The 27522-nt window shown below is 44.4% G+C and overlaps 1 long non-coding RNA gene across 1 annotated transcript; it reads left to right on the top strand.

Annotated features, from left to right (window-relative positions):
* The first annotated feature begins 2122 nt into the window (after positions 1-2122).
* LOC131487699 (uncharacterized) lies at positions 2123-27280 on the top strand. The gene is made up of 5 exons (XR_009249896.1): positions 2123-3178; positions 7351-7425; positions 12339-12482; positions 25570-25804; positions 26185-27280. It is a non-coding gene; the product is annotated as an uncharacterized LOC131487699 (long non-coding RNA).
* Positions 27281-27522: the final 242 nt, after the last annotated feature.

The following is a 27522-nucleotide window of genomic DNA, read 5'->3' as shown; positions in this document are numbered from 1 at the left end:
TGAGAAGACCCCGCCATGTCAAATGCACCATGGCACTGTCAGCCCAGGGCAGGGACAGCACTGCCGTGCTCTCCCCCAAGAGGTCGTGGGGTGCATGCCCCAACGCATCCCCCGCTGAATCTGCTCCTAGGTCTCCTACTGGGAGCAGATGGGAGCATGGGACATCCTGCCCGCAGACAAGGCCTGGCAAGCCGCCCTGGGTGCAGGTGGCAGCACTCATGGAATGGTGGTGGGGACAAGGCAGTCGGGTGAGGTCTGGGGCACTAGGAGGTGGGGGCAGGGGGCAGGATCGCCAGTGATCTGAGCTTCACTGTCCCATCAAACTTCACTTACAAAACACAGATTCAAAGATGAATTAAGAAACGCAAGACTATAGCAATGCCTTGTGTTAGACTCAAGCAAGGTCTCCTGAGCACAAGTCTCAGATGACAGCACCAGCTCCTTGCCCTTGAATCCAGCCTCCCCTGGGACATTTGCAGAGGGGCTTTCTTTCTCCTATGGGCTTTGATAGATGTGCCAGTCCCACGTGGAGGGTATAATGCTTTGTTCAATGCTGTGTATGAGCCTAGCTAAACTAGCTTGTAAGATTTGGGGGAGTCATCTTTATCCTTGTTTTCCCCAAAGCACGCAGAATGGTGTTTTCGACACGCAAGGCACTGACAAACGCCACAGAAGTCGTACGAGTCACAAACCGGTGTGCTGAGAGTTATTCTGTCGCACGTTATGTGGAGCTGAATTACGGTTTCAGTCATGGCCACGCAGACCTCATTCCCATCCACAGATTTCCATGCAGTGTTTGTGGCAGAAAGGGTGGAGGGGGCAATTTCAAGGCACGATGCGGGACAGAGGTCGGAGGAGGGAGGTTTCTGAGAAAGAGGTTGCCTGTTGGCTCGGAGCCTCAGTGCACATCAGCGATATACATGCATCGTAAAGCCATGTCGACTCTTCCGGGAGAATTAGATAATGGTATGCCCTGGAAACCGTAAGAAAAATGGAGACACGCCTTAAGTGTTGTGGTTGAAAACTGGAAACCACAAACTCTCAGCTCCTCACCATTGAGACTTCTTAATAACTAAATCCCTTCCTGACTCTGTGCATAATTGCCTGGAAGAGGGAGCGGGAGATGAGGTCCTTCCATCCTGTAAGGTCCACATGCCTATTGGCCCCATTCACTGGCTCCCTGCCGTTGGAGATCTTCATGCCAAGTGGCTGCTGGGAGAGTCATGAAGCCGGTGGATGGAAATAGCCCTGCTCGCTGGGGGAAAGAGGACTTTGGAGCACCCTCGTCTTGCCTTCTTACAAATAGCAACCAAGCATTTCTGTACCTCTGCCGGTTGCCATAGAGACCGTGGGGGGAACACATGTAAATATTCGGCATGTGTGAGACATGCTAATGTCCTCCAGGGCAGTGTGGTTCCTCTTCTACTTGGCTTTTCTCTCTCTGGCCGAGCAGAGCAGCAGTTTGCAGCCACATCAGTAAGCCCTGTGGTTTTAGGCGTCAGACTCGTGCAGCTCGTTTTTAAGGAACTCATCTACCAGGAGGGACTGGGAAACACCCCACATTTAGATCATGAGACCCGGGCTTGCAATGCTTGTCTTTCTACTTTGTGGTTGCAGAAGCTTGTTCCACCTCCATCTTCTCGTCCTCAAAGCAGGGAAAATAAAGCCCTCTTCCCGTGCAGAGGATTACGAGAACGGACACAAGCTCTGGAAAGATGCGAGCACTAGGTGTGCTTAGTGACATTATTATGTCATTACTGTGTGCTCCCAAAGGCTAGTCAAACTGGATCCGTGACTCAGGGGTTGGCATGTAGAAACGGGGCAGCTCGTCATGAGAGTTAGCGGCTGGACGGCAGTGCTCCTTCTCGGAGTTTGGTGTGGATGTCTCCACGCAGTGCACCTTGCTCTATTGAAGGCCGGTGAACTCACAGGAGGAATCCCAGGCCCTGGGGCTTTGCCCTGGCCTCTCTCCTTCCGTTTTCCCAGGGCCTCCGTGGTGATCAAGGGCCCTAGCACAGCCTTACATCCATAGGAGAGAAGAACAGCTCAGCCACTAATCTCCCTGAACCTTGAAGAAACCCAGGTGTCTTCTTAAAATGCAAATCCACCCCCAAGGCTTGGAGAAGTCCACAAATCCAGCAGCAGGAACCTCCTTCTCAAGGGGGTACCGAGAACCGAGGGGTATGTGTGGGCCCAGCTCCGGGTTTGAATTCCAAAGTCAGCCCCTCGAATTCCAGCCCCTTGTGTGGCTCCTTCTGGGGGGTGGGAGGAGGGGCGGAGCCAAGGATCAGGGTGTTGTCCTCGATGACTGCCTGTCTGCTGCCACCCACGCTCTGAAGAGTTTCTTTCCCATCGGAATGTTCCTGCGTATCTCCTTGACAACACGGACACGGTGCTGTGGTGAGGGGAAACAATGGGAGTCAGCCAGCTGGGCGGAGCCGGGCCTGCGGTGGCTTCCCAGGACGCACTCTCCCTTCCAGGGTTCTAGGTTCATGTTTGTGCTTCAGTCTAGCACAACAGCGACGCTGAGGCGCGGCCCCAGAAGAACCAGCCTGGCACATGTTTCTTGGGCCGAACAGCCAGGCGGCGTGGGGAAGTCGGGACACCCAGCCCAGGGCTCCAGCCTTCCCTGACCAGATTTGCAATCTCCTGAAGCAAAGAGCTCACCACGTGGATCACTGACCAGGAGAAAGGCAGGGGGCAGCCAGGAGGGAGAGAAGAGGTATGGGAGCCGGGGGGGATAAGAGAGACCAGCTAGGCCAAGAATGTTCCACATTCTCTTTCCTTGACGTTCTACAAGCCAAATCTCGCATCTAGAAGGAAAATGGACAGACAGTCCTGACTTATGATGCTTTGACTCAGTGGTGTCCGACTTTACAATGTGCCCAAATAATGCACACTGAGTAGAAACCGTACTTGGACTTCTGAATTTAGATCTTTCCCCAGGCTAATGATACACAGTATGATCCTCTCTGGTGACGCTGGGCAGAAGTAACAAGCCTCAGCTCCCTGCCAGCCGCACGATCGCGGGGGTCAAGCTCACAACCAGCCTGCACCCACACAGCCCTTCTGTGTGTCACTTTCAGTACAGTACTCATAAGTTACACGAGGGAGCCAGCCGACACTTTAGTATCAAGTGGGCCTTGCCTTAGATGATTTTGCCCAACTGTAGGCTAAGGTATGTATTCTGAGCATGTTTAAGGTAGGGTGGGCTAAGCTATGATGTTCGGTAGGTCAGGGGTGTTACATGCATTTTTGACTTATGATATTTTCAATTTATGATGCGTTTATTAGGACGGAATCTCACTGTAAGTTTAGGAAGATCTGTAACATAAATATATATGTAAATACGTATCAGAATTTCCATGAATGATAGCATCTAGCGGGCTTTTGTTGTTGTCGTTGCTGTTGTTGTTTTGTTTGCATTTGCTTTGCCAGGAAAGGAAAGAGAATTAAAAAGCAAGGCACTGAGAAAGGGAAGACATGATATTGACAATAACTAGTAGGAGCAAGCTGAGAACTCATGTATTCAATTAGTATGTATGAGAATTCGCTATATACCAGGCTCTGTTTTAGGCCTGGGGATACAGCAGTAAACACAATAGACAGAAATTCTGCCCGCGTGGACTCACATTCAGGCGACAAAGGCAGGAAATAAGAATGACAAATTTATTACCAAATGACAAAATTACCCAAAAACATTCCAGTAAGTGAAATAATATCGTGCGTGCGCATGCAAAAAGCAGAAAAGGATGGGCGAGGAGGAGAGATTTGCCATCTAGGATAATAATAACCAGGGGGATCTGAGTCAAGTCCTGACAGATAGAGATGTGAACTGTGCTGGTATATGGGGAAAGAATACTCGAGACCAACAGGAGGCCACTGCAAGGAAGGGAAGGAAGTGAGTGGAAGAAAGAGGATGGGGTTGTAGCGTAAAGTGTCAGTTCAAGTCGGGCCTCGGCACCACTGAAGGGATTTGGACTTTCCCTGTGAGTTAAATGAGGAGGTATTGGTGGGTCTTAAGTAGAGAAGGGGCACTGTTTGACTTCTGTTGAAGGGTCCTGGTGGCTGTCTCATGCAGAATGGACTGGGAATGGAAGGCCACCAATACTCTGAGTCTGACGCCTGCTCTCACTTTGTTAAAGACGGGAACTGGAAAGTGCTCATGAGGTCAGAGACAAGGCTACCGCCAAAACTTGCTCTTATGTGATTAGAAGGGCCGAAAAATTGGAGAAGTTGAAAATGGGATACTTGGGTGTGATTCAGTGCTAATTGATGGTGTTTACACACAACCTAAAATCACCCTGGCTATCACCAGTGGTTTATCTCCCATCCTTTGAAAAATGCGGTCCAGAGAGCAGCCCAACAGTCACCATACACAAATCTGTAATTTATCCAACCCGTGGAGGTTTCTCTGCAGGAAGTTGCTGTTCAGCTATGACTTACGAGATGCTAAGCCTGACCTCTCCTTAACTCCATTGCTTGGGCTAACATTCAAAACGTAAAATGTTTTTATTCAAGGGCAATGGGGTCACCAATTGATTCTGACACACTCAGACATGGAAAAACATGCAGCTCCTTTGTTTTTTTACCACTGATCAAACCTTTGCCCCCTCCCAACCACATAGAACTTGGAGGAAAAGCCTGGACTTACACACTCAGTCAGCATATCTTGGCCTCTTCCACTATCCCCTGGTCTTCCCACATAGCACCTGAGCCTCTGGTTGATGGAGGCGTCCTTACTATGTGTCTATGGGTATGGGAATAAGCATGGCGAACTCTGGTCTTGGTGGCCTCACCTGCTGGGTTTCTGGACCCAGCTAGTATCCTCAGTCGCCCCTGGTCTAGTTTGTTTATTGGCATGGTATGGCATCTGTAGTCACGGGACATTGATGCTGCCCTTCCTCCCAGAAATCAAACTGCTTGATCTCACTGGCCTCCATTTCCAAACCTCAGGCTTCTGCATTGCCAACCATCCCTGACCTTCAGCAGGGCACGTGGTAACGCAAGGATATATCACATCGCTGACTGCCAAGTTCCCTCCATCTTCTAACGCTGCCGTGTCCTACTCAAGCCATGAAAAATGTGGGGCTTCCGGTAGACGCTTCCAGCCTCCTCCAGGTTATATGGGGGACATAGTTCACTTGCCCCAATGGTATTAGTCTCCCCATACCTTTCTGAACACATCCATGGTTCCCTCCCCAACAAGGCTTGGCCCCAAGGAGGAGGTGAGGCACCCAAGTATGTGAAGGTCTTACCCTGCCCCCACCTCTCTTCTCATTTCTGTACCGTCCTGGGCAGGAAAGAGTAGGCCTTTCCCCATGCCTTCCTTTCTGGTAAGAATGTTGCCCTCAAAATATCTTTTCCTTTGCTAGATTGGCACCTGGCCTGCCCACTTCCTTGGGGCCCTGATGGCTGTGTCAAGTGCGCCCCGAGAAGCAGACACTTAGGACAGAATTAAGAATGTAAGAGATTTATCAGGGAGTGACACTTGTGAAGATAGAAGATGGAGAAAGCAAGATTGGACAGGGACAGCCTCAGACCGCTCTAAGCTTTGGCCAGTGCAGTGGGGGATTCCAGAACACAGATCACTCAGTAGAGGAATCTCACATTGAAAAGAAACGGCCAGGCCTATCACTGGCTGTGGCTCAGCCATTAGCTGGGGGCTGCCCCAGCTCAAAAGACGAAGCAGAGGCTAAGGTGCTAATATCTGGAGGCTGTAAGCTGACTGCACACCTTACAGCTGAACGGCCAGTGCTTTCTTGAAGGGAGGCCCAAACGGGCACCTCCGACACCACTACCGTGTGAAAGTGTTGCTAGAGAGATGATCGATGGGGGGGTTGGCAAAATCACACCAGTTTAATCTTTTCGACATATCTTACAAAATACCCAAGCTCTTAAAGCCAGCACTGAGACTAATAATAATCTCAGCCCACATCCTCTTCACTGGAGGTGAGGCTTCTCCACTGACTGCAGCATGGGACAAGTCACACAGACGTGACTTCTCCTGAATCTCTCCTAAGAACATCTTCACCGAGCACAACGCTGGCGTAATGCTTTAAAACCACGAGCCTGAGCGTGGCCCTCCTGGAGCCTTCTGTTTTTTACCTGAGGCTTTCTGTAAATACCCCGAATGCCCACTTTAATCCAATGTTTGGAACCGTCGAGTGCCCAGCAGTTAATCTAAACCCAGGTGTTTCTGTTTTGTTTTGTTTTGTTTTTTTTCAAACCAAGGCTCTGTGTGCTCCTAGGGAAATGTTAGTGGTTTGTCAATGGCAAACTAACGGTGATAGATGTCTACAAATCTTTAGCAAAGAAATTTTCTGTGAGTCAGAAGCCTATCATCCAACTGTCTGCTCACCAGGTTTCCTTCCTGTGAGTCACATTAAGAAGATTGACTTCTTCTTTCTCAGTTTTCAGCCTTGTTTTTGGTTTAATCAATGGCAGTTGAAGCCATATTATAATTCTTGGAAGTGTGGGTACATGTCATTGGTCCTTTCTGCCAGACAGCCCTTGAAAGGAAGTCATAGAGAGGAACTGGAAAGAGGTGAGAAAGAAGAAGTCTGTATGTGGAGAGAGGGAGAAGGGGGAAAAAAAAAAAAAGACTAGAAGAGAAACCAAAGGACTAGAAATTTCTTGCTGCCCCAGAAGTCAAAACATTGTTTGTTTAGTCACGGTTTATAACAAAGGTGCCCAGTGTCCTAGGAATGAGGTTACCAGACAAAATGCAGGATTCCGGTTAAATTTAAATTCCAAATAAAGAATTTTTATCATAAATGTGTCAAATGCTATGTGTCAGACATACTAATATTAACTCGTTTTCATTGTTTATCTGAAATTCAAGTTAAACTCAGTGTCCTGTATTTTTATTTGCTAAACCTGGCTACCCGACCCAGGAGACATTTCAATCTCATCACCTTGGGTTGATGAGGTGACGTGCTACCATACTTAAGAGGAAATAGAGAGGATGACACCATACGCCTATTTTCTAGAAGAAAGATCCAAATTATTTGGACTTGATAGTTCCTTCTTTCTGCGGCAGCCTCTGCCTTCCAGCTCTGGTGAGCGAGCGTTGAGCACTTAAAACTGACCATTGGTTCACAACCACCAGCCGGTCACTAAAATTGGACTCACTGTCCTAGACTTGGTATTTTCCATAACTGAGGTAAGCTTGAATCCCACAATTCTACCGAACCTCATTCTTGACTTGATTCCCACCGTGTTTGTCCTGTCAATAGGAATGAAATTTTGCCTTGGTTTCTGCCTGTACCTGAGGTACTGAACTCTAGAGCATTCAGTTATGGTTTTGACATCCAGCCTATACCTTATCTTTTCCCTCTTTTCCCTCAGCCCACACCTAGGATGTGTCTTCAAACCAAACATGGCAGCTGGGACCACAATGCTGACTCCAACCCTCATCCTCCGGTAGGACAGGAGTTACCAAACATTTTCTGTTAAAGGGTCAGATATAAAACGTTTTGGCTTTGTAAACCCTACAGTGTATCAATTCTACCACTGTAGCGTGAACAGACATGTCCTAATAAAACTTTATTTACAAAAACAGAGGACAAGCCAGATCAGGCCCACAGACCCTAGTTTCTGGGGCAGCTGTTTCTGCCCCAAGGCTTCCACGTAGATATAGATGCTGCCCTATGCCACATCTTTTTCACCTGCTATTATGTCGATGGCTGCTCCAGGACCCCATTAAGGGCCAGTCCTATTTTACAATCTTGGTGCCCTAGTCTTGAGCCTGGCAGTTCCCAGATTTCTTCTCTTTTCCTCTACCAGGCTCTGAGGTCCTAGCATGTCTAGAGAATGAGCACACTCGAGTGAGTCAACTTCTGCTTTTGTTTCCACACTACAATAAGGATCCACCCTCTTTCTTTCCATAGATACTATCTTAGTTTAAGATTTAGTTGCCTGTGCTTTAGACTGGGTCTGGAGGAATGTTCATCTGCTTATCACTGCTGCATAGTAAGTCAATGACACTACCCACAGAGCTAGGCGTGGTTTATCTTGTAATAGCTATGGATTTAGAGAAAACCCTTCTCTCTTAGCTGATTAAAAAACCCAGGCGGAACCAGGTAAAATCAGCCAGTGCACAGTTTCAGGGCTACACATGCAGTGCTTCAGCATGAAGAAAAATCAGCATTATAAATTGTATTGATGCTGTTATTAGAGGTAATAATATGACCTCGGAAAAACCTTATTATTATGGTGTGAGCAAGCAGGGCAGATTTCACAAGCAACTCAGTACCTGCGTGAATAAATCCACCTACTCATGGGGCGCCTGGGTGGCGCAGTCGGTTAAGCGTCCGACTTCAGCCAGGTCACGATCTCGCGGTCCGTGAGTTCGAGCCCCGCGTCAGGCTCTGGGCTGATGGCTTGCAACCTGGAGCCTGTTTCCGATTCTGTGTCTCCCTCTCTCTCTGCCCCTCCCCCGTTCATGCTCTGTCTCTCTCTGTCCCAAAAATAAATAAAAAACATTGAAAAAAAATTAAAAAAAAAAAATAAATAAATCCACCTACTCATAGGGTAGGACTTTGGGATCTAGTGAATGAATTTAAAAAAAAAATAAAGTTTTAACTAAGGAAAGGACAACGGCTTTGAAAAAAACTGCACAAACATTTTCAATAATGTTAATTGACATTGGCTGCTGCTCTGGGTCAGTTTGACCACCTTGTTCTACATATCCTTTTACTTTATGGGGTAAGTATTTATCTCAAAGGTTGAGTGCAGTTAAAGGGTTTGTAAGCCAAAGACTATTTTAAATAGAGAGTTATAATTTTGGAGCCTTCATTCCCTCATTAAAAAATTGTTTCTATTTATCCTCTTTCATTATAACAAATTTGCAATAACCATTATATCCCCAAATTAAAACTCTCTATGCTTTCTTAGAAAAGAGTATTTTTGAATTATCTTTTGATAATTGTCTGAACTCCTTCAAACCAGTCAAAGGTTGCAATTAACTTTGATGACTTTGGAAGAGATTTTTTACATTACTGTTATTTTGTGGTTTGATTATAACTGATTGCATTAGATATATGCTCAACAAATACTACTTGAGGTAAAGAGTTCTGTAATAATTGTGACCAACGGTCAAATTTTATTAGCATAGACTTTGCTTTAACAGGTGTATTTTTTATAATTGTCCTGTAATGAACCGTGCACATTTAAAGCATATAGTACGATAAACTTTGACATATGTACAGACCCATGAAACCATCCCTCCCATCAAGATAAAGAACATATTCATCACCTGCCAATTTGCTTATGTTCCTTTGTAATCCCTCCTTCCCATCTCTCCCCATCTGTCCCTCACCCCAATCCCCAGACAAGCACTGGTCTGCTTTTGCATTTTCTAGGATTTTATATAAATAGAACCATACATTATAAATTCTTGCTTGGCTGGCTTATTTTATGCAGCAAAATCATTTTGATATCAATCCATTTGAAATGTGCATCAATATTTTACTCCTTTTTGTTGCTGTGTGATCACTTGATAACAGTTCGCCCATTTACCTGTTGATGGACATTTGGAATGTTTCCGCTTTGGGGTTATTAAAAATAAAGCTGCTATGGACATTCATAAACAGGTCTTTGTATGCTTAGGCACTTTCATTTATCTTGGGTAAATACCCAGGAACAGAATGGCTGAATCACATGTTAGGCGTGTGTTTAACTTTTTTTAGCAAACAGTTGAACCTGTCTTCCAAAATGTTTGTACCACTTTGCATTCCCACCAGTCCGGTGTGAGAGTTCTAGGTTTTCTGCATCCTCGCCAACACTTGGTACGGCCAGACAGCTTTCACTTTCGCCTTTCGAATATGTGTGTAAGTGATATTTCTATATAATTTAATTTGCGTTTCTCTAGTGACTAATAGTATTGAGAACTTTTTCATGTGCTTATTTGGCATCTGATATTTTATTTGCCAAGTTGTCTGTTCAAATATATTGCCCATTTTTAAATTGGCTTTTTTGGCCAGTTTATAGTAAGTTTGAGAATTCTTTATATATTTTGGATCCAAATTATATCACAAATAGATAATTATATCACAAATAGATCACAAATTATATCACAAATATTTCCTCCCACTCCGTAGTTTATATTTTCATCCGTTTAACAAGGCCTTTTGAGAGTTTATTTTGTTTCGGTTTAATAGACTAGGATGTGGTTTATCTTGCTATATGCTCCTTAGACGCTTGAAAAGAATATATTTTCTGCTATCGTTGGGTGGAGTGCTCTCTAAATGGCAGTCAGATCCTATTGATTGAAACTTCCGTTGAGTCCGACTTCGGCTCAGGTCGTGATCTCACGGTCCGTGAGTTCGAGCCCCGCGTCGGGCTCTGCGCTGACAGCTCAGAGCCTGGAGCCTGTTTCAGATTCTGTGCCTCCCTCTCTCTGACCCTCCCTTGTTCATGCTCTGTCTCTCTCGGTCTCAAAAATAAATAAATGTTAAAAAAAAAAAATTTAAAAAAAAAGAAACTTCTGTTGAATCCTACATCTTTGCCAATTTGCTCTCCAGGTATTCGGTCGATTATTGAGCAAGGGATGTTGAAGTATCCCGGAATAACAATGGATTTGGTTTTTTGTCCTCCCAATTGCATCGGTTTTGCTTCACGTATTTTGCTGCTCTGTTGGTTGGTGCACACACATTTAGGATTGCTATGTCTTTTTGTAGATTGACTCTCTTATCAATAGAATGTCCTTCTCTGGCTCTAGTAATATTCTTTGCTCTGAAGTCTACTTGAATTCATACTAATGTGGTCACTTTCACGTGATTAATGTTTTCATGGTCTACCCATTTATTCTTTTGTTCTCAACTTGCCTACATCATTATATTTGGAGATTTTTATAGTCTGCTTATAGTTGGGTCATGTTTTTAAATCCACTTTGCCACTTTTTGCCTTTTAATTGGCATATGTAGACCACTTACACTTACTATAATTATTTGTATCTCAGGGCTTAAGTCTGCCGTTATGTGTCTTGTCTGTTCCTTTACTCTGTTTTTCACGTCCCTGTTTTTGCTTTCTTACCTTCCTGGGGGTCACTTGAACATTTTTTTAGAACTCCATTTGTATTTATCTGTAGTCTTTTTGAGTGCATTTCTTTGGATAGCAGTATTTTTGTGGGTTGCTCTAGGTATCACGTTGTATATGCATAGTTTATCTCAGTCTACTGACATCAACATTTACTAGTTTGTGTGACGTATGGCCACTTTATTACTCTTTATTTTTCTTTACCATTCTCCATTTATAATTGTCTTAAATATTTCCTCTACATAGGTTGAGAACCATATCAAACAATGTTAAAATTTTTGCTGCAACTATCGAACATAATTTAGAAATCTCTAATGGAGAAGGCAAGTCTATTGTGTTTACTCATATGTGTGCCTCCCATGTCCATTCATCTTCTTCTCTGGTGTTCCAAGATTCCTTCTTTTGCCACTTCTATTCTGTTTACAGAAATTCCTTTAGCAATTCTTTTAGGGTAAGGCTGGTTGACAGGTTCTCTTGCTTTCCTTTATCTGAGGATATACTGATTTCCTCTTTGTTACCGAATGGTATCTTCGCTGAATATAAGATTTTGTGTTAACAATTCTTTTCTTTGAGCACTTGGAAAATGTGTTGCTTCACTTTGGCCTCCGCAGTTTCCTCTGAGAAATCTACTGTCATTTGAATTGTTTTCCCCTTACAGGTAAGGCACTGCTTCTGTCTCACTGCTTGCAAGATTCTTTATCTTTGGTTTTCAGAAGTTTGACTGTGGTGTATCTTAGGGTGGCTTTGGTTGAGTAGTCTTTGCTTGAGAGTTTTCTCAGCTTCTTAAACATGTGGATTTGTAGTTTTTGCCAAATTTGGGAAGTTTCCAACCTCTGGTCCTTCTTTTTAGCCCTGCCCTCTTTCTATTCTTTTGGGCCTCTGATGACATGAATGTTAAATCTTTTGTTACAGTCTCACTGACCCTGAGGCTCTGTTCATTTCTGGTTTTACTTTTCCCAGCATATGTCTCTCTGTTGCTCAGGTTGGGTAATTTCTATTGTTTCATCCTCCGGTTCATTGATTCTTTTGTCCTCCCCATTCTCCTGTTGAGCCCATCCACTGAGCCTTTATTTCACTCATCATATGTTTCAGTTCTAAAATTTCCATTCGATTCTTTATATGTTGCATTTATTTGCTGAGACTTTGCTGAGCTACTCAATAGTCTCATTTGTTTCAGATATGTTCCTAATTGCTCCTTGAAGCATTTTTCTGAGGACTGCCATATAATATTTGTCAGATAATTCTTACAGTTCTGCCATCCAGGTGAAGGTATTTATTGAATTTCTTTTTTCTTTCAGAGATCTTCCTGGTTCCTGGTATGATGAATGATTGGAATTGGAACCTAGGCATTTGAATCTTAATGATTCAATAAGACTCTGAGTCTTATCGAAGCCTTCTGTTTTGGCTGGCTTCTGCTGACATCTCTCTGGCAGGAGAAGGGGGTAAGTCCACTGCCTAATTACTGCCATGTTTCCCACTTGACCTCTGTTGATACCCAAGGGGGACTCCTCATTATTGCTGGCCAGAGGTGGGTGCCCCTCCACTGGTATCTCCCTGGAGGAAGATGAGTGTCTCATTACTGTTTCCCACGTAGCCTTCACTGGTACCATTGGAAGAGTGGCCACACTCTGCCACAGTGGTACTGATTCTTCACTAAGCTTCCTCTACCACCACTCCTGTTTGGGGGCCTGGTGGTGGCACCTCATTATTGCTGAGTGGGGATGGAAGTCTAGGTTTCCTTGGTCTTCACTAATACTGGAATGGGGCTTCTAATTACCACCTGGCAGGATGAAAGTCCTAGCTCCCTACTTAGCTTTTTTTAACACCACCCTGAGAGGGAATCGGGGAAGTAGGGGTGTAATGTTAGGGGGCTTGCTCCAGCCTGGTGAAGGTGGAGTCTAAGCTTTCCACCAGGTCTTTGCTGAGTGGGAGTGGGGTCATAGTTTTTTTGGTGGTGTTTGTCTAGAGTAAAGAAGTTATTATCTAAAAGTGTTCTATCTTGCTAGGCTACGCATTTCCTACAACTTTGGCCAGAGGGAGTAGACTTTTGGTGTGTGTGTGTGTGTGTGTGTGTGTGTGTGTGTGTGGTTGCACCTGTTGGCGTTTCCAGGTTGCCAGTTTCTTCAGCTCCAAGGCTGGGATATATGAGACGAAAACTCATCAATGTTTTGTTTGCCCATGGGTCCCAATGTTCCTAGACAATATACCTTCTTCTCTCCCGTTTTAGCGTCTCCTTACATTTCTTTAATATATAATGTCCAGGGTTTTTAGTTGTATTTTTCAGTTGTTCCTCCAAGGAAGAATACGGAAAACTTTATCTACTCTACCTTCCCATAAGTGGAGTCACTCATTTGGTTTTGTTTGTTTATTTTGGAGTTATTCTCCGTGTGTGTGTGTGTGTGTGTGTGTGTGTGTGTGTGTGTGAAAAATAATGTGTTCCAGCAGGCAATATTTTTGTTCCAGGTTTAAAAGAATTATATGGTACTCCTTTTAAAAAGCAGATAGTCACTTTCCAGTTTACGTAATATTTCATATTGGGTTTTCCTAAAGGGTAACACTGCCTGTGTCCAGAAAAAAAGTTCTTTTGATGACAGTCTAATCTAGGAGGCCACCTAGCTGCATAATAACTTCATTCTTTATATGATAGCTGTTATTCAAACCTGGGCTCATCCCCAGAAGTATTGGATTCAGCAGCAGTTCTAGATATGATTATAGCTGCTCAGGAAACACAAAGAGATGATTATATCAAGACCAAGTTACTTCACAGTGGAGAACCAGGCCCATTGGCCTTTCCAAGGGGACTGGCCACTGGTTATTGTATTACCTACACTGCTCAGTTGGTTTTTTCCTCATTTCTTTCAACCACAGAGCTTAACCGCCCAAACACGTCCTCACTATTTCTACCCAGTTTTCACCAATAGGATTATTTATTGGTTAAGTTTTAGAGTCAGATTCGATTTTAAATTGCATGATTGTCCTCACTCCCACTCTTGTGCTGGATATAGACTAGACCATGTGACATAGCACCTAAAGGAAGAGAGACAGAGACAGAGACGAGAGGAGAGGAGAGGAGAGGAGTGGTTTCTCCCTAACAAAGGATGCTGGCAGCTCAGAACAAAAGGCTATAACACTAGTTCACAAGGGAGAGCGTTAGTCCAAGTATGAGATGTGGAGCAGGCGGGCTGAGGACCAAATTAATTGATAGGGAGTTTTCCAGGATGGGACTAGTAGGCAGCAAAGGTGGTAAGGGCACCATCAAGATGAGATGAGAGGAGAAGTGGAGACTGAAAACCAATTCAGGAACTAACCTTACAAACATGACCCAGTCACTGAGGCATCCCCCTTATGCTCAGCTTGATGTGTGTTCTTGGGGAAGCACCACCCATACGAGTCCACATTTGTCAGTGGTGATACAGAAGAAAGAGAAGGAACTAGAGTGGGTCAACAAGTCCTGTGCTGATGAGATTTGTATCAAGTTGGGTCAACTATAGAGCCCTCCCTAGAACTAAAACAGAGAGCTAAAATAAGGACCAGCAGAGGGCTATGGTATAGATTTCATTCGCTAAGTCCAGGAAAGCAATATAAGATGAGAAAGTGTCAAACTACATCGCTTCCTTTGGACCTCCATAATACCACCTCTCTTAAGGAGATGACATTATCCACTTTTTTCCCAAACAAGTTCCCAATAGTGAATTTTAGACCATTGTCTCGGGAACAATGTCACAAAGACCTCTGCAGACGTTACACAAGATCACGGAAAAGGAGGCGGGCGAGTTGGATAGACAGTTGTTGGGTAGACAACCAGTAGAGTCTGTCGTTGGGGCAATTGGGCTGTTTCTTTGATTTCTCTCCCTCACAGAGGCAAAGCCACATCACACGAAAGGCATTTTAGGAGATGTGATCTGCCTTCGTGAGATCATGGATAATGCTGATGTTATAGTTCTGGGGCAAGCGATTCCATTTTAAAATCCTGTTGTGACTCTCCAAAGAATATTTCCTAAGTTACATGTAAAAGCAAGTCATTAATGCAAGTCACATTTATTTCTATGTTTAGCCTGTAATTCATCAAACCTCACCCTCTGGGCTAGGAGCCCACAGATACCTCATAACACTTACTAAAATGTGTAATAATTTGGATGTGTTTATTTTCTTTGCCTCTCCCATCATTTTTACTGTAAGACTCATCTGCCTTGTTCTCCATTTTTTCTGAGGCACACAGCACCAAACCTGGGCTAGTAGTCATTCAATAAAAAGATGCTGAATGAATAAATGAGGAATGAAAATTTTGGATGCCTGAACCGTGAGGTAGCTCTTTGGAGTAGAAAGGGTACCTAGTAATATCAATGTCTTTAGCAAATTTTTGTTTAGCACAAAAGATTGTTTTTAATGCTTGCCTCTGTGGATTCTGCTAAGAATTCCCCCTGATACATAGTAGGAACCATTTCGTGGAGAAGGGCCAACAAAGGCACCCTTTCCACCGACTTCCAGAAATGTTTGCATGTGGAGTTTAGACACATCAAAAATATCTCCTTTCTTCCCAGTTATGAGAAGCAGAGAGTAAACTGTAATTCACTTTTGTATTCCAGGACCTTGATTGAATATAAGAGAAAATGGGTTTTGTCTTTCCAACTCTCCAGGGATCACAAACTCCTCAGTTTTTATCACTGTGTGCTGAGTTCCCAGAGCTGACTCGGAGGGAACCCCATCCTGAAACAGCTGGGCACCAGCTACATAAACACTGCCTCTGCTTTCAAGTAGTGGGCTCCTTGGCCCACCTTCCCTCTTGGGTAGAAAAGCAAAAGAGTAGAGTCTCTGGTGAATGTGAGAGAAAAGGAGAGTGGGAGGCCTTGGGACAGGCACCCGCCAACTGGGACTTCAAAAGCTGTGGAACAGCTATGTCTGTCCACTGCTCCTTTACCACAAAGAGGAAGACAAAAGGAAAAAGAGAATCAAGCTAAGAGAGGGCAGGAGTGGGCAGGTCAACCAAGTCTATGTTAGAATCATTTTAAAGAATGACAGCTAAGATGGGAAAAAAATGGCGTCTCTGGAAAGTGAGGTGGGGCGCTGGAAAGTTTCCGTCAATAAACACCATCTCTGCTGCTATTGTTTTTCCACCTTTTCTCCTCTCCGTGGGTGCTTTTCTTGGCTGGAACTCCCTCCGATAAATCCTAGGGAGCCTGAGTGGTGACACCAAAGCTGAGGAAGCGGGGAAGCTGAGGAAGCACTCAGAGAGCTGCTTCCTCAACACTCTTCTTCATTTATCTCCCTTGTAATCTAGTTTTAGAAATAAAGAGCAACCCTGAAAAGAGGTTCTGACTGCAGCCTTGCAAGGCTACCATCAGCCATTTCTTCTCTTTGCTCAAACCATCAAAACCTGTAAGGTTCTTATGAACTTTCTAGCAGAGGCCCTGCTCATTTGATGACTCATTATAAGGGGAATGGAAAACATTATGAAAGGATTTGCAACTAATGGGTAAAATGTGTAGGATGGCTCCCATCCAAGCCCCTGCTGCCTTGGAGGGCCCCTTTCTCCAGCCCTCAGTCTCCAGCTCAGTGTGAAAGGATGTCCTGCTTGGCCAGGGACTAAGCATTCTTCTGGGTGAGAAGAATACCCTGGGCGGGACCTGGAGACAGGCGTAGAGAACCCCAGAGGAGAAGGCCATGGGCGGTTGGCAAACCTGTACTAGGATGGAGAAGCTTGCCTCTAGGCTGCTAGTTCAAACCCCAACTGAACTGGGGTCAGGGAGACGAGAAATTTTAACTAGAAATTTTAATTTTAACTGGTTGGTCTCCTTTGGGTTCTAATTTCCAGGACACTGTATTGCTGCATTTATCCTCACACCTGTAGTGTGAATCAGCCATCTGGCACAAGGCGAAATGAGGCCAATTCTTCCAGCATGAGGATATATCGCCTTCCTGCAGCGGAAGCAGAATTTAGGGCAGGGCTGATCTCAGAGGGCCATTCCTTGGACAACTTCTCTTTTCTGCCTATATCCTCTCCCTAGGTGATCTCATTCAGCCTCGTGGCTTTATACACCAACACCCAAAGTTGCATGTTCAGTCCCAACTTCTTCTTCGAGTTCCAGCCTCATTATCTCCCACTGCATCCTTGCGATCTCCCCTTGGATGGCTAATAGACGTCTCAAACTAACATGCGCAAACAGTATTTCAGAACCTTCTACTCACACCCATTCCACCCACATGTTGGTTTTGACGAGAAATCTGTTCTTCCAGCTGCTCAGGACAAAACCCTTGGCCTCTCTCTGTCTCATAACCCAAATGGTAAACCCTGTTTATCTCTACCATAAAATATATCCAGTTCTCACTGTCTGCACAGCTGGTCCAAGGAACCATCGCTTCTCACCTGTGTCACAGAATCACTTGTTTTGCCCTTACTGCTTTTCTGTCTATTCTTTCCCAACACCCTGAGTGACTCTTAAAATTTAAGTCAAATCAGGTCATTATTTCTACTGAAAACACTCCACGGGCTCCCATCTCAGAGGGGAAGCCCAAAGCCCTTAGACTGGCCTAGGAAGCCTCGTGATCTTAGACTCCCATCTTTGATCTGGTCTTTGCTCACTCCCCTCCTGTCCCACTGGCCCCCTGGCCGTTGCCCTCATCTGAGGCTCTCTCTGCACCGGGCACCTTTCTCCCAGACACCCACATGGTCGCTCCTCTTCTCCTTCAGATCTCTCACCTTTGGGTGAGAACTTCCCTAACCACCCTCCACACGTGGCAAAACCTTACCCCTGGTTCCTGCTATCCCATGCCCCCCTGCCTTGTTTCTCTGCATGGGATTTGCTTGTTTTCGTGTGCATTTTCTATCTCTACCACAATAGGATGTTTTCTGTTGTTCACTGTTGTATCTGCAGTGCCTAGAATAATATCTGAGTTACAGCAGGTGAATGAATATTATCAGGTGAATGAATGACAGCTGGAAAATGTGCGTGGGAGAAGCATAGTGATCGGTCGCCGAGAGACCTACGTTCTAGTCCTTTTACTTCCATGAACCAGCGAAGGGGGGAATATTATCAGGTGAACGAATGCATACATTTCGGATCCACATTCACCTTCTGATCCCAGGATGAGTATTGTTCTTGGACCCAGCATTTCAGCATTCATACCCATAAAGTGAGGGAGGGTGAGGTCTGGTGGTTTTATTTGAAGGTCGTGTTTTTTAAAGACCTTACAAGGAAGACATTATACTGAAAAAAGAATCTGTAAAAGTCCATTAAATTTTTTCCATTGTGACTGACTCATTTGGTGAGAACAACAAGTTCATGCAGTGGGGAATGTGGCTGGGGGAGTAATGCTGGCAACAAGGAGGGGAGAAATATTTTGTCATTTGTTAAAATGAGTGTTACCCCTCGAATTTCATTTCTTTAGATAGACTCTGTTGTAAGTAGAGCATGCATACAGGAAGGTGCACGAACTTTAAGTGAGTTATTGATGGATTATTGCAAAGAAAACACATCCTGGCATCCACCTTCTAGGTCAAGAAATGGAACTTAGTAGCACCCGGAGTTCACCTCACACCCTTCCCACTACTACCTCCTTCTTCTTTAAGGGGATCACTATTCTAACTGGTAACATTGGAGATGAATTTTTCCAGGTTTTGAACTTGATATAAATGAAGTCAGACAAAATGTAGGCTTCTGTAAATAGCTTCTTTCATTCCACACTGTATGTGTGAGATTCCTCAATGTTGAGTATAGTGATGGTTAATTTATTTTCATTGTGTAGAGTATTCCATTCAATGACTATACCACAGTGTCTTATTTGTTCCATTCTTGATGAATATCTGGGTTGTTTCTATCTTGAGAGTATTATGAATAATGTTACAAAGAATGTTTTTGTGCAGGTCTTTGATGAATATAAACCCTCATTTCTGCTGGATAAATATCCAGGAATAGATTTGATGGATTTTGTCACATTTACATTTAGTAGATACGTCAAACTTTTCCCTAAATGGCTGTATCATTGTAGATTCCCACTGGCAGGGTACTTTTTCTGGCTGTTCCACATCCTCACCAACACTTGGTATTATTTGTCATTTTAATTATATTCATTTTCATTCAGGTGGGTGTTTAGTGATATGATTTTCATTTGTTTTTCCCTCATGTGACTAATTGAGCACCATTTCATGTGTTTACTGGCCATTCTATTTTTGTGAGGTACCTATTGATGTCTTTTGCCTGTTTATTTTCAAATGAGGTAGCTTTCTTTTCTTCTGCAAGAATTCTTTGTATACAGTGAATGTGAGCCTTTTATCAGTTATCAGAATATCTTTCTCACTCTGTAACTTGGCTTTTTTTTTTTTACCTTCTTAATGGTATCTTTGGACGAACTAACATTTTTAACTTTAATAAAATGCAATACATAGATGCGCTTCTTTATGGTTAGTATTTTTGTGTCCTGTTTATGGGTATTTGAGAGTTATTCTCCTATGCTATCACTAGAAGTTTTCACCTACAATCTACAGACCACAGAGGATTGATTTTTTTTTCCTGGTATGAGGTAGGAGTTGAATTTTATTCTTATTTCTCCATCTGGATATCCATTTGACCCAGGACCATTTATTGATAAGACTGTCCTTTCTCCACTACTCTGAGGTGCTGCCTTTCTTATAAATCAAGTGCCTACGTGTGCATGGCTCTGTTTCTAGACTCTTTTCTGCCCATTTGTCTATTGTTGTGCCAACGCCACACTGTCTTCAGTACTGTGCCTTTAAAAACTTCTTCATATCTAGTTGAGTACGTCTTCCAGCTTTGTTCTTCTTTGAGGTTGTCTTGGCTATTCTTGGCTCTTTGTACCCCTACCTTACTTTTTATATGAAATACAAAGCGTGTCCTAAAGTAGAATGTCTTTCCATTTCGGTGGAGCCTCCCGTCACCTAAGCCACCAGCTCTGAGCCACTGTCACAAAGGCTATACCACAACTGATTCCGCCGGCTGCTTCTAGCGCGGTCCTCACTGCCTCGCCAGACACTGTCTGGTCCGTTCTTCCTTCTCCTCCTTCCTTTTTTTTTTTTTATACAAACAGCACTTTCTTGTGTGTAAGTAGAACACTGCACCACAATGTTCTGCAAGTTTCTGCTACTGATACTATTCTACTACGTCTAGTAATAAATGAAGCATGTTGTGTTCTTACTATTAGTCAGGCGCATTGCTAAGTGCTTCGCATGCACCATCTTGTTAAATCCTTCCCCTCCCCGTCATCTTGAGGACCCTACTTCCCTTCTCTGCCAGCTTCACCGTCTCCACGGGACATAGTTCCTCCGAGCTGGAAGGAATCCGAGAGATTGATGGAAATTGAAGGAATTTCCCAAATGAGGGAAACTGATGCCCAGGGAGGGAACTGATTTACCTAGAGCCCCCTTCGCTGGTTCGTGGAAGTAAAAGGACTAGAACTTAGGTCTCTTGACGACCGATCGCTATGCTTCTCCCACGCACATTTTCCGGCTATCATGCCCAGCAAACAGGTGCCCTGCTGTAACCCACTTTATTTCTTCCCCATTTCCGTTTAAATTTCTTCCAAGACTTGTCGATGTTGCTAAGCTGCTTCCACTTCCTCATCTCCCGTTTTCTCCTCGACCTACTCCAATCCTACTTCCTTACTGAAACTGCTCTCCTCAAGGCTCTCATTTCTCTGTTGCCTAACCCAGTGCCTCTCATATTTCTAGACCTCTCAGCTAGTTTTGACCCACCTGTTTACTCCCATTTTTCTTGCAACATGCTCTCCTTCCTTCGCCTCGATTGACTCCACATCCTCAGATTTCCTTCTACTTCGCTATTTCTTCTCAATTCTCCTCAGCTGGATCGGCCACCCCCCCCCCCGCCCGAACGTTAGGTTTCAGGGTGTCTCAGGGTCGTTCTTTGCCCCATATTTCCATCCACACCCTCTTTCAATGTGACTGCATTAGCCCTCTGGCCCTAAGTACTATACAACTTCTGATGTTTCCCAAGTTAGTAGTTTTGGAAGTTAGTAGTTCCAATCCTGACTTCCTTCCTGCGCTCTAGACTTTTCACTTCTTAATTAACATCTCCGTTTGGAGGTTGTCTTAATTGAGTCCTCTGTAAAACAGAGCCCAAGGCAAGGATTAAGGATCCTGACGTTTTAATCAGGATGTGCAAGTCCTTGGTATTGAGTGTAGGAGAAAAAAAGGAAAGGAGGCAGAGGTGTGATACGATGTGCTGAGCAGCATTATCATTCTGGCTTCCACCTTAGAAGGCTGCCAAGAGACCCAGGAGGTCACTCAGAAGTTGTGTTCACTCAACATATGGGACTTCTCTGGAAGAGCTGCTTGAGGCTATTATATCCTTGGGTTGTCCATAGGAGGAGGAAACATGAAGACTTTGTCGGGTTCCTTTTTAGCCCCATTTCCCTTTGTTCACGGTCCACCCTCAGGTTGCTAACTCCATACTTCTGGTATGTGTAATCTCAACCCTTGCCGCCATGTGGGAAGCCACCTTGCAGGGTGATATGCCATTCAAGTCTGGACGTGGGGAAATGCACAGAGCTGATGGAGCACAAGGTGGGACTGAGGAAAAGAAGGAGGCTGAACAATGTTTGTGACCCAAGGCACATGTCTGTCAGACATATCAAAATGAGCATGACCAGACAGAACTCTTGATTTCTTTCTTCCAACCAAACCGATTCCTTCCTTCCCCCACAGTCTTTCTCATCCCAGAAAGCGGCATCATTGTCTCCACTGCTAAACCTTAGTTGAGGGAACCATCACAGAAATGGCCTGTGAAGTGGTCTCCTCACTTCTATTCTTGCTGCCTTTCGACGTATTCTTTACACTGCAAGAGTGACCTTTCCAAAGGTTATACAGCAATGCTCTTCTCCCCAGCTCTGGGACGCTGTTCCGTCATTTAGGTCTCAGATCAAAACACTTACTAGGTAGGCTTTTCCTGACTTTCCTCTCAAAAGAGGCTCCATCTGCTAACACTGCCTGCATTACCGGATCCTTAGCACGTACCACTCCCTGAAATGGTCTCGTTATGTGTGTGTTATATATTGTTCATCTCCTCGCTATAATGTAAGCTCCATTCAGGTACAGACAGTCTATTATTTGTCTCACTGGACCCACGGCACCTAGTACAGTCCTGGGTACGTAGGAGTGGCACTATAAATGCTCATTGAATGAGTGAGTTGACATAAGGAACAGCCGGTGAACTGAGGGCATAACTGTGTGGCAAGGAAAACATTCATTTGCCTGACTTCTGATCTGGTTAGGTCTTTCTATAACTAGAAATTCTTTTGAGCGTGGAATATGGGAAACTTGAGAAGCATTATTTAGGTCTTACTAGAGTTCAAGGTGAGTCTGGGGATAGTTAACAGTCTTTCTCCTCTCTCCTTGGTTTAAACTAAACTTTTATTTGGAAATAATTGTAGACTCACATCCAGCTTTAAGAACGGATGCAGAGAGTTCCCTTCCATTCGTATTCAGTTTCTTCCAGTGGTACCCCTTGCAAAAACTACGGCATAATATCACAACATTACGTGAGTTTTAGCAATAAATTATCTTGTCAGTAAGGTAAACACCTTGTTTTTTTTTTTTATTAAGCCATAATGCTATTGCACACTTAATAGACTGCAGTGTAATGTAAACATAACTTTTATATGCCCTGGGAAACCAAAATAGTCATTTGGCTCACTTTATTGCAGTGGTCTGGAACTGAGCCTGTAATACCTCGGAGGCATGCCTCCAGTTCCTTCCTTCTGTTTTGCTAAGTAATACTCCATGGGACGGAGATGCCACAGTTTGTAGGACCATTCACCCGCGAATGGACACCTGTGTTGTTTCCAATGTGAGGGTATTACCAATAAAACTGCTATGAACGTTTGAGTACAGGTGTTCCTGTGACAGTTAATTTGTCCTTTCATGGGGATAAGAGGGCACGAGTGCGATCGCTGGGTGGTACGGCAGTTGCGTATTTATTTTTTTTTATTTTTTATTATATTTTTTTTTATTTACTGTCAGCTTGGTTTCCATTCAACACCCAGTGCTCATCCCAACAGGCGCCCTCCTCAATGCCCATCACCCACCCTCCCCTATATATTTATTTTTTGAGAAACAGCCAAACTGCTTTCCAGAGTGGCCGTACCATTTTACAGTCCAGCAGCAGGGTCTGAGCGATCTAGCTCCTTCACATTCGCACTGCCCTTGGAAAAGACAGACGGGTATTCCTTAGATGCTACTACGGGTCCGGGTGTTTGGGAATTCAAGAACCGATTTTTTTCCCGCCCTATTTTTCTCAAAAGGCCGATGTTCTCTGTTCCTAGTTTAGCTCAGTAGGAGATTAACGATAAAAACCAACTGTCACCTAGGTAGAACAACCCACCAAGCATTTTCCTTTAAGAGGGGACAAGAAAGGAAACTCACACATTCCCAGTCCACTTCAAATAACATCGGAAATGATGAGCATCGCTTGAAGCTTTGGAATAGTCTTATGGCCGGATTTCCGTCAAAACCTTGATAAGCCATAGGAAAGCACGCACTCAAGCCACATCAAGCGGGTAGAGGACACCTTGACGTGTCTCCAGGTAGAGAGTTCCACAGATGGAAGCAAAAACAGCAGAAAAGCATGTTATCTTGCCAGGGCGCACCCTGGATTCAAGGCTGCGTCTCAGGTGGGAAAAACTGAGCTCTGGTAGTTGGGACTGGGGCCACGCTGGGATTTTTGCTTTGGGGCCTTGACAAGACAAAACTGAGAAGCAGAAGGGTCTGCTGTCACCTTCTGCTATGATTGTCCACGGTGTCATATTCCTGTTTCCTCCAGAGACCCGGCAACCTCAGCCCCCCCCTTTGCCTCCCCAGCCTTGCCTTTCTCTCGCTTCCTCAAAGTCATCTGTTGCTGACACCTGAACTCTCTGTATTTTATTCAACACGTACTTATATAGTGGTTACTATTTTCTAGGCATCATTTTACATACATTAGCTCCATTAAAACATTTAGTGACCATATGGTAGGAATCATTAATGTCCCAATTTCACCTGTGAGGGAACTTAGACACAAAGAAGTCAGGTAACTTGCCCAAGGTCCCACAGCTCATAAGTGACAAAAAATGAGATTCAAACCCAGGCAGCCTGGCTCCAGCATCCATGTGCTTAACCACTATATTATGGTGACTTTCTGTTATTGACAAATACGCTTTAAACGATTCTCTTTTGCAAGGCCATTGGTATTTCAGTAAGGGTTGGGGTGCCAGACTGGCTCAGTTGGTAGAGCATGTGACTCTCGACCTCAGAGTTGTGAGTTCAAGCCCCATGGTGGGCACGGAGCCTACTTAAAATACAAATTAAAAAATAACAATAATAAAATTAGGTGGGTGTTTCAGTTCAAGCCTTCCCAAAGGAATGAAACACTTAAATGTGGAACTTCAGACAGCAGGTAAGAGAGACATCTGGGGGCACCACTGCCTTTCAGGTGTTTTTGATCTATGTCATAGCCTGTCACCCAGGCTAAGGCATGGACAGGAACCCCACAAGGAAGAATTCATTGCACATAATAGCATTATCTTGTGAGGTTATTTCAAAGGACTGCAACTAACATTTAAGAAATGGAATTATCGGGGTGCCTGGGTGGCACAGTCAGTTAAACCTCCAACTCTTGATCTTGGCTTAGGTCATGATCTCATGATTTGTGAGTTCAAGCCCCGCATCCAGGTCTGTGCTGATGGCGTGGAGCATGCTTGGGATTCTCTCTCTCTCTCTCTCTCTCTCTCTCTCTCTCTCTGCCTGTCTCCCCCCTCATTCTCTCCTTCTCCCTCCTCCCCTAAATAAATAAATAAATAAACTTTAAAATTTTTTAAAAATAAATAAATTAATAATAATAGAAAGAAAGAAATGGAATTGCTATGTGCCAGAAACTGAGCTAGGAGCCATACACACAATCTATCAACGGCTCTGTGGGACACTGGACATTAATTCCTTTTTAGAGATGAGAAAACTGAAGCATCGAATGGTGGTGAGTGGCCAAGGAATTTGACTGAGGTCACGCAACCTGAAAAGGGCAATCCTAGTTAGGTGTGTCTGAACCCAGCCCTAGGTCTGCCTGGTCTCTTCTTGCTAAACAAAAAATGACTACAAAGTTCAACCTTCCAGTTTTGTGTTCTTTATTTTTGGTCAGAGTATCAATTTTGGCAAATGACAAGGTAAGAATAGAACCTTCCATTTCCCTACCCATGAATCCGTTACTCCCTCAGGTTTGCACATTGTAGAATATGGCACCATTAGCCTCGTACTCAGATAAGAAACCCGGAGCTGGGTCTTTGTTACCCCCTTATCCTGCATCCTTTATGGCAATTTAGCAGCAAGTACTGTCAATTTCATTTCCAAAAATGCATCCTGAGTCTACTTCTGTCCACTCCATGATCTCCACCAGGCTACCACCATCCACTGCCTCAACAGCATCAATTGTGCTTTGTGAGCACACCCCACTTCGTGTGCAATCCACCTCCAAATGGAAAATGTGTGTGGGCTTCTTAAGATAAGGATTGGATCTCGTCCCTGTCTTCCAGCTGGATTCGATGCCATATTCCCACTCTCTGACTAACCCCCAGCCACAGCAGAAGAGCCATGCGCCTCCACACTTGGGGCCCTTCGCTCGTGCCGGGGTGGTCTCCTTCTGCCGTTCCCGTGGCTGCAACCTCCTCAAAGAGTCCCGCTGGATCTGCATTTTAGACATCCTCCCTCTGCTAAGATCAAGTGTATCAGTCTATCCACCCAAAGACTCAGACCGGCACCTGGCATACGGTAAGCGCTCAGTTAATGTTAGTTCCTGTTAACTGCTTTGATCATTGTTGTTCTAGTAGATACTCTAAAATTGTACGCCTAGGTGATTAGTTAAATGAAGTAGGAAAGAGTAATAATATCAATATCGGGGCCCCCAGGAGCTTTTAAGAGAGCTATTTTCAGAGGAATAAGAATGTGGGCTTGTAAATTTTTTTCCCTGCCTTAAAACAAGAGTTGTCAGCTGCTATTGTCACACACGCAGTTACTTTGTGTCTAATGATAGTATACAAAACAATAGCAACATAAAATGTATCTGGAGAAAATACAAGAGTACTTAATATATTGTTAAAGGCAGTGTCTAAACCTGATTTTCCTTTTTTTGAATGTTTATTTATTTTTAGAGAGACAGAGAGCATGAGTGGAAACGGAGCAGAGAGAGAGGGAGAGAGAATCCCAAGCAGGCTCCCGGCTGCCAGCACAGAGCCCAACGTGGGGCTTGATCTCACGAGCAGTGAGATCGTGACCCGAGCTGAAATCGAGAGTCAGACGCTTAACTGACTGAGCCACCCAGCCAGGCGCCCCATCTGATTTTCTTAAATAAACCTCACCCAGGCTCTTACAGTCCTGCATCACCTGTTTTCTACTACTTAGCAAAAGGTACCTAAGCCAAAGTTTGTCCTCTTTTTTAACTTGCCAGTGCGCTTGCTCACAATGTGAGAAATCACTTCCCGAGACATGAGAAGAGGGACAAGAGTGAAGAAAAATTGGGTTAGAATAACCCACGAAACGGATCATTAGACTTCGTTCAAGTAAGCACTGCTTTTTAACGGAGAGAGAGGGGACAGTGCGGAAGCCCCACACCCGACAGGTGGCGAGGCTGGACTCTTCTTTGACAGATGGTGCTCCGGTTTATGCACAAAGTTGTCCGTCACGGCAGTCCTTGTAAGATATCACGTCCAAGGCCGGGGCCTGCTTTCATAGGTTACGGAACAGCCATCGGATGAACTATCATAAAGCCATTAGAATGATAGTGGCAAGGAAATTCCAAAACATCACACGTTCCAGTTAAGTGCATAAACGAGGACTCTGAATGGGATGCGTTCACACGGTCCTTGTGCTAAAAGCCCTTGTTAAAGTTTTACTTTATTTCGGACACCGTTCCCAAGTGCGGACAGACAGGACTGGCTTGGAAGGGGTCAGAGACGGCACCGCGCCGCTGACCCCTGAGTCGTTCCTCCTCATCTAAAAGCCAGGACTGGAGCCACACCGAAATACGAACACTGCACATCATCGCAGGCTTTTCTTCGTTGCCCCTCCGCAGTTTGCAAATGTTCTGACACTTTAAAAAGAAAACGCTTTTGTTCTCTTTCAGAGTTTCCCTGGAAACTTCTAAAAGGCAGCTGCTGCGGTATTGCACCGTCCCCTCTTCCCTCCGCAAATGTGCAAATAAAGCAACATCTCTATGCCTTTAATTTATAACAGGCTAAACTTGCCCCTGTAAGCTGACACTCTGACCAGAAGTCTGTGGGTGGGATGGGTGTTGTGTTTTTGTTTTTTTTTTTTTGTCATAGCTTCTTTGGGCCGATAAACTAGCACTTAAGTGTTTCCCTTTTCCAAACCCCCAAATGACAAGTGTCTTTGTGGTGAGGTGGCCGTCCAACTGTCACTGCCAGCATGAACGGTCCCGGGCACACTTATTTTTAGTTTGCTGTTTAAGCAACAGTTAGGCCGGGTAACCA

Source organism: Neofelis nebulosa, chromosome 10, assembly GCF_028018385.1.
Source record: "Neofelis nebulosa isolate mNeoNeb1 chromosome 10, mNeoNeb1.pri, whole genome shotgun sequence".
NCBI lineage: Eukaryota > Metazoa > Chordata > Mammalia > Carnivora > Felidae > Neofelis > Neofelis nebulosa.
The sequence above is the reverse complement of the archived record's forward strand: the minus strand, read 5'-3'. Positions and strand labels throughout refer to the sequence as shown.